We start from the raw sequence: 8,068 nt of genomic DNA, 5'->3' as shown, positions 1-8,068 counted from the left end.
TTTGATGGCTTTAGGGGTTCCTAGATTTGGGTCTCTAATTTGATGAGACCTAAAGACAACATGGTATCTCCTTCTGATACTGTGGGGAATACTGATAGTCCTTTGTGTGACCTGTTTAAAGTAATATGCAATGTAGATCTATTTGATTATCCTAATTCAACACTTGTGAAATATAAGGAGTTTAGCAACTCCATATATGAAACTTTTGAATATTTTTGGCAGAGTGGGAAATTCAATGATTCTGTCTGGTTGCTCTTAGCATCTCTGGCCATACTAGTGAAGGAAAACAATGAGCTCAAAACATCCATATGAAATCTAAAGCATTCTAACTATGAGAAAAAATTAATGAAGGAAAATAAGGACTTCAAAGATTCAAATTCCCAACACCAGACACACATAAAAAAATTTAAATTTGTAAATGTATCCTGAAAGAGAATCTCCTTTCTTTAAGACTGAGATTGTCAAATCCCAAACACAGGCCCTCATAATTCAATTGGGTGAAATACAGCCTAAGTCTAATGCTCAGCCTCAAAGGGTATCTGAAGTAAAAGTGAGAGCACTGATCAGAAAAGAATGGGATCCCATAAACCAGATCGGAGATGTTTGGGAGGATGTTGATGAAGCTAAGGATATTGAGTTTCTAGATGCTAATGAGATTATTTTCCCAGAGGAAGAGATTTCTCTACCCACAATGGCAGAGGCATCCCCACTCCACCCCTTGTGGTATTGGCCTCTCCTAGTCTATCTGAGGAAGGTAATCCTGTGTTGACCAAGCATAATAACACTGACACTTCTCAGGACCCACCCTCACCACCCACTTTTACCTCTAGGCTTACAACAGGCTCAAATCTCAGAGGCTCCTAAGGGTGAGGTACATAGTGTGACCCATGAGGAGGTCCTCTATTCTCCCAAAGAACTTCTAGAGTTTTCTAACTTTAAGTAGAGGCCTGATGAGTAAGAGTGGGAATGGATTTTATGGGTGTGGGATAATATAGGAAAAACACACACCTGGATTAGGCTGAGTTTGTTGATATGGGCTGGTTAAGCAGAGATTCTGAATTTAATGTTGTAGCTCATGGAGTAAAGAAAGGTGTGAATAGTTTATTTTGCTGTTTGGCAGGAATATGGACCAAAGATGGCCCACTGTGAATGAGATAGAGATGCCTAGTAGTCTGTGGTTTACTGTTGATGAGGGAATTCAGAAGCTTAGGGAAATGGGAATGGTGGAGTGGACTTGTCATGTTAAACCTAATCTGACACACTGGGATGATCCAGAAAATGTATCCTTAACTAACACCTTTAGAAACAGATTCATGAGGGGAGCACTGAAATTTTTGAAGAGACCTTTCATTGCTCTTCCCTGTATGCCAGACCTTGCAGTGGAGACTGTAGTTACCTAATTGGGAACTTTAAGGGAAATGGGTTTAATTGGATCCTGGAGTGGCAGGGGTCAAGTGGCAGCACTTAATCACCAAAGGCAAGATGCACACACTTATTGTAATGGACAGCAGAAGCACAACAATGATCAGAATGTTCTGAGACATTTAGACATATGGCATTGGGTGATTAGCCATGGTGTTTCCAAAAGTGTAACTGATGGGAAGCCTACAATTTTATACTAGCTTTATATAATTGAAAAAATTTAAGGGCAAATGAACAGAAACCTGCTTCAAATTGCAGTAACAAGGAATCACAGCCCCTCAACCAGTTCCCAGATGTGAGCCAATTTACAGACCCACAACTCCATGAATGAAGGAAAGGCTGGATCCCCTTGAGGAAGGAACCTGGTGCACCAAGAAAATTTATATGGTAAGTTTTTCCCATCCTTCCCCAAAGGAATCTAAAGTCTTTTACCAGAATAACTATACATTGGAAGAAGGAAAATTATCGGGCATTTGGGGAACTATTGGACACTGGTTCTGGAACTACTGCTGATTCCAGGGGATCTGAAACATCACTGTGGCCCTCCAGTAAGAGCAGGGGCCAATGGAGGTCAGGTCATCAATAAAGTTTCAGCAAAAGTCTGATTCAGTGGGTCCAGTGGATTCTAGAATCCATCCTGTAGTCATTCCCCAGTTCCAGAATGCATAATTGGGATAGTACACTTAGAGATTGGCAGAACCCTCACACTGGTTCCTTAACCTGTAGTGTGAGGGTATTATGGTTGGCAAGGCCAAATGGAAGCCATTAGAGTTGCCTTTACCTTGTAAAATAGTAAGCCCCAAATAATATCACATCCCTGGAAGGATTGCAGAGATTAGTGCCACAATCAAGGACTTGAAGGATGCAGGGGTGGAAGTTCCCACCATATCTCCATTTGATTCTCCCCTTTGGTCTATGCAGAAGATGGATGGTCTTGGTGAATGACAGTAGATTACCATAAACTGAATCAAGTGGTGACTGTAATTGCAGCTGATGTACCAGGTATGGTGTCCTTGCTTGAGCAGATTAACACGTTTCCTAGTACTTGGTATCCAGCTATTGATTTGGCAAATGTCTTCTTCTCCAAACCTTTCTATGAAGCACATCAGATACAATTTGCTTTCAGCTGGCAAAGCCAGAAACACAACTTTACTATCTTACCTCAGGGTTATATTAACTGTCCATTCATATGCCACAATTTAGTTTGCAGGGATCTTAACCATCTTTCTCTCCCACAAGGTATCACACTAGTCCATTAAATTGGTGATATTGTGCTTAATGGACCAAGTGAGCAGGAGGTATCAACCACTCTGGATTTGTTAGTAAAACATTTGATAGCCAGAAGATGGGAAATAAATCCAACTAAAATTCAAGGTCCTTGTACCTCAGTAAAATTTCCAGGAGTCTGGTGTTGTGGGGCATGTAGAGATGCCCAATCTAAGGTAAAAAATAAGTTGTTGAATCTGACCCCCCTTACAACCAAGAAAGAGGCACAATGCCTACTGGGCCTATTTGGATTTTTGAGGCAACATATTCCTTACTTAGGTGCTTTACTCTGGCCCATTTACTGAGTGATTCAGTAGGCTGCTAGTCTCAAGTAGAGCCCAGAACAAGAAAAGGCTCTGCAACAGGTCCAGGCTGATGTTTAGGCTGCTCTGACACTGGGCCCATACGATCCAGCAGATCCGAAGGTACCTGAAGCATCAGTGTGGATAGAGATGCCATTTGGAGTATCTGGCAGGCCCCACAGGTGAAATGCAGTGGAGACATTTAGGATTTTGGAGAAAGGCTCTTCCATCATCGGCAGATAACTACTCTTCCTTTGAAAAACAGCTCTTGACCTACTACTGGGCCTTAGTAGGAACTCAACAATTGACCATGGGACACCAGGTTACCATGCAACCTGAGTTGCCTAACATGAACTGTGTATTATCTGATCCACTGAGTCATAAGTGTGGACATGCACAGCAACAGTCTATCAATAAGTGGAAATGGTATATACCGAATCAAGCCAGAGCAGGTCCAGAGGGTACAAATAAATTACATGAAGAAGTTGTCCAGATTCCCATTGCTCCTACTCCTGCTTATATTGCCTTTGTTTCTTTATGGCCCCATGGGGAGTACCACATGATCAGCTGTCAGAGGAAGAGAAGGGTAGGGCCTGGTTTACAGATGGTTCTGCATGTTATGCAGGCACCACCCACAGTGGACAGCTGCAGCATTACAGCCCCTTTCCAGGACATCCCTGAAGATCAGTGGTGAAGGGAAATCTTCACAGTGGGCAGAACTTCAGGCAGTGCACCTGGTAGTACATTTTGCCTAGAAGGAAACACAGATATGCAACTGTATAGTGATTCATGGGCTGCAGCTAATGGCCTGTTTCTCTGGTAAGCACTGACTGATACAGGGGATGTATATTTTACTCTTAACATGTCTTAACCCACAGCAGCAATTTAAAAGTGGGAGGGGGGGTCTATCATTTTGCCATCAGTATCCCACTTTTTATTGGAGGTGAGCACAGATGGGTTTGTGGTTATTTTGATTTATTTTGGATTTGTTTCTTGACCATGTGACAGTTATAGACACACATGATTTCAGTTTTATTTTTTGAAAGGAAGACTTTTCCCACTCTCCTCTCTTTTTAACGTCTTAAGTTTTAGGTTTAAATACTGAATTTATCAAAATAAAAAATAAAATTTGGGTGAACTCATAAAGCAAATGCCCAAAAAGAGCAATCAAATGCTACTACCATCAACCAGATGTACGTGAAAATTGCCAGTTTTCCTTCATAGTAGCAGTATATCTGTGTACTCTGATGTCTACTTAAATTCTACACCTTTTGCAAATTCTGAGAGAAGGCAAATTGTACTACTGTAATACTCCTACTATTGTAATAATAGAGTAGTGCTATAGTTGTACTACAATAATACATAGATAAACTATATAATTAGAATCAGCATCTAGAATAGGATGTAATATTCAGATATGTTGGAGATTTTAGTATCTAGGCCTGAATGAACAGGTTCTTTCATTTAGATTTTTGTGAAGCCCATCACAGAGCTTATACATGTGATTTTTCAGAAACTGCCAATTGGGAAAAATATTCTAGAGAAATGTCTATCAGTGTGACTTCACATTAGCATGGTAACGATTATCACTTCTAATGATTTCAGGTTTTAATTATTTTCCTATCCATGAAAACAATATACTCTTCATTACAAGTCATTTAAAAATGTTGATTAAGTACATATATTTACTCAATGTTCACTTAATCTTTTTTTTTTTTTTGTACTGGGGACTGAACTCAGGACCTTGTGCTTGTGAGGCAGGCATGGGCGCCACTGAGCCAAATCTCCAGCCCTTGTTCACTTAATCTAAATGGCATTTCTTGCTTACTCTTATAGCACCACTAAAATAGCAAGTAGTTCCTGGATCCTTTCTGTTAGCATCTTTCAAGAAAAAGTGGTAATTTTCCATCAGACTTTTGACTCTTGTCATCTTGTGCAAATTGTCTTGATGCAACTGCTATGAAGCATTTAACAGATCACTTCCTTTTCCCATCCAGTTCCAGTTTCATTAGCTATTACTGCCACATTTTCAACACACACATATATGCAAGAATTTCTTGAATGGTGAAGAAATAGATAAATAGAACTGAAATATATTCATAGAACATTCTACCTAGGGCACTCACTTGAGATTTTGTAAAATTACAGAGAACTAGTGCTCCAAAATAGGGTGATTATTTATTCCTAAAGTGGGACGATAAGTTATATAGAGATTACATTTAGCTAAATACACCTATTTTGCCATGCCAGATTTTCTGCTAGCTGTCAATTCTTGAACTAGTTTCCAAACAGTGTTTTGTGCATCTGGTCAGTAACATAACTTTCTCTAGCTAGCTATTCATTTTGTTTTTTTAGGTTTCTTCTTCATAAAATCTATCAAACATTACTCTAAATCAGATGGAATCTTTATTATATATGTATCATGCAACTGAAATAATTTCGAGAAGGAGATATAGAGCTTGCCTGCCAGGTTTTTAGAATTAAATAGGCAAAGTTCAGAAGCATATAGCCTAAACCTGTTGAGATATAATTTAATCAATGATTTATGTCAATGTGTCAGTTTTATACTAATTATAAACTTGTTTCATACAAATTTCAAGTTCACCAAAAGTATGCATGTAAGTTTGAAATTTTTTAATGTTCCCAGTAGCTATTACTGCCTCCCTCTTCCAAGATGAATTCTGAAAGAATTAAAGAGGAAAAAAAATTTTTAATTGTGGGGAACTTTAAAGACAATGGGAGTTAGAAGGGCATAGCATTTTTAGGTAATTGGGATCAGGGTGACTTTGACCTGGGGCAAGAGACAGCCTCAAAGGGCAGGGTAATAGTGAAAATACTATTTGTTAAAGTTTGTGCTTATTCCCCTCATTCCCTTGAGAGAGAAACTTCTGTACAAGGATTCCAGAAATGAAGAATTGTACACCAACCAATCTCTGGCATTTGTCTTCCTATCTCTCCTCTAAAACAACAATTTTGGCCAACATTACTCTCATAAATATCTGGTGTGACTTGTCTTTGAGAAGCCACAAGAGTAAAGCTCAATGTGAACATCTGTTTCATAGATTGAGCAGCTGGCGGCTGGTCCCCTGGCACATGAAATTCTTCACCACAGGACTTAAGGGTCCAAATGCTGACATATTTGAGAAACATAACTCTTAAAGTTGGAGGGGAGACATTCTGAATAAGAGACTTCCATATGGAGCAGATATACTAGAAAAACTGGGCCAAGAATATAATTAGCCTAAATATATATTCTAAAAGTTATTAGGAAGGGCTTAACAATAGGTCTATGAGAAGAAAACATGAGAAAAGACCATGCAGAAATATGAACATACTTTTTTTGAAAAGAAAAAAATATGGAGTAAATACCTGAAAACATATATGTGTGTCTAAATATGTGTATGCATGTACATATATATGTAAATACATGTAAATACATATATGTAAATATGTATATAGATATGTATATATTTTTGGCAAGCATTTTCTGCAAGGGGCCAAATAATAGATTTTAGGCTTTACACGCCACCAGGGTATCTGTCAAAATTTTCACATAAATGTACGATTTTTAAGAGGACTACTCAAAATGTAAAAACTATTCATAAAGTCTGACCCTATAAAAACAGAATTAAAACCAAGATAGCCCTTAAACTGCTTACCCTTTAATTAGAAGGAAGAAAAGGAAATTACATAGAAAGCACGGAATATCATTCTAAAATATACATGGAAATGTAAGAGAATAATAACTAGAATACTGTAAAAGAATAAGAGAAGAAAGGAGGACTTCTCTGATTTCCTATTAGGACCTATAAAAAGTTAAAGCAGTAAAGAAAGAATGGTATTTTAATAGAAAAAATAAAATAATAAGATAAAGAGCTTACAAATAGAACCACTCATCTATGGAACTTTAACATAGAGACATGGAAAAGGGGGCGTCTTCAGTAATCAAAGATGGAAAATATATCACCCATATGAATTTTAAAATGAATTCCTACCTCACGTGACATTTAGAAATCAATTACAGATGGATTAGGAAAAATGTACTGGAACAAAGAAGGAAGGGAAGTCAAGAGGAGAGGAAAACACAATGTTCTTTGAAGAAGATTTGTCATATCTTTTAGATCTTCTGGCACAGAAATATTTTTTAAGATACAAAATGTATTGACTTGGGCTGGACACGATGTCACATGCCTGTAATCCCAGCATTCAGGAGGCTGAAGCAGGATTGCCATGAGTTCAAGGCCAGCCTGGGCTACATCCAGAGACCCTGCCCCCCCCCCAAAAAAAGGAATTGGCTTGAATAAAAAAAGATTACATTAAAATTTAAACATTCACTAAAGGATACATTTATGAAAGTGAAAAGACTAGTCCTGAGTAAGATAGTGGAATACAATTATCATTCACATGAATCTATGTGTTAGAAGGATCAAGAGTTAGGAAGAAGACACTATATTCCAAAAAGAGAAAAAAAGAGGAAAGCTCCAGCAGGAAATAGGTGATAGGAAAGCTAAGATAATAAAAATAAAAACTAAATTGTGGGCTCATTTTTCTTTCACTTTGATTTTAAAATAATTTTTCCACCATTTTTCCTTTTTATACCTTTTCTTTCTCTCTTTTAAAAATTTGCTTGTTGTTTTCCTGCCATTCTTATTGAATTTTATGCACTTTTTTGTGCTTTAAGTGAAATTTTATCTATATTCTCCTCTTTCTCATCTTATCTTCCTCTTCTTTTCAATCTTCCTTCAAGTTTTCCATTTCCTATCTTGAAGAGATATCTATCCCAATAGATGCATAAATCCCACATAGAATCACAAGATCTATGAAAAATGGTGACAGCATGACTCCCCCAAGGTCCATAACCTATCAGTAACTCAATGTAAAGGTATCAAATGCGTGAAATTTCAGAAAAATAATTCAAAGATTGATTTTTAAAATGACCATTGACATCCAGCAGCAGATAAATTAATAGTTAAATGAATTAGGGAATCTAATGTAGGATATGAAGGAGCAATTAAACAAAGAGATAGAGATTCTGAAGAAGAACCAAACAGAAATCTTGGAAATGTAAAGCTCAATAA

General features: G+C 37.6%; 1 pseudogene; it reads left to right on the top strand.

The window, feature by feature from the left end:
- Positions 1 to 418: 418 nt before the first annotated feature.
- LOC147826765 (uncharacterized) lies at positions 419 to 3,813 on the top strand (annotated as a pseudogene).
- Positions 3,814 to 8,068: the final 4,255 nt, after the last annotated feature.

Source organism: Heterocephalus glaber, unplaced genomic scaffold (genome assembly GCF_053883595.1).
Source record: "Heterocephalus glaber isolate CG9 unplaced genomic scaffold, H.glaber_assembly_v1.0 deba00001461, whole genome shotgun sequence".
In the NCBI taxonomy this organism is placed as follows: Eukaryota; Metazoa; Chordata; class Mammalia; order Rodentia; family Bathyergidae; genus Heterocephalus; species Heterocephalus glaber.
This window is presented reverse-complemented; position numbering and strand designations above follow the sequence as displayed.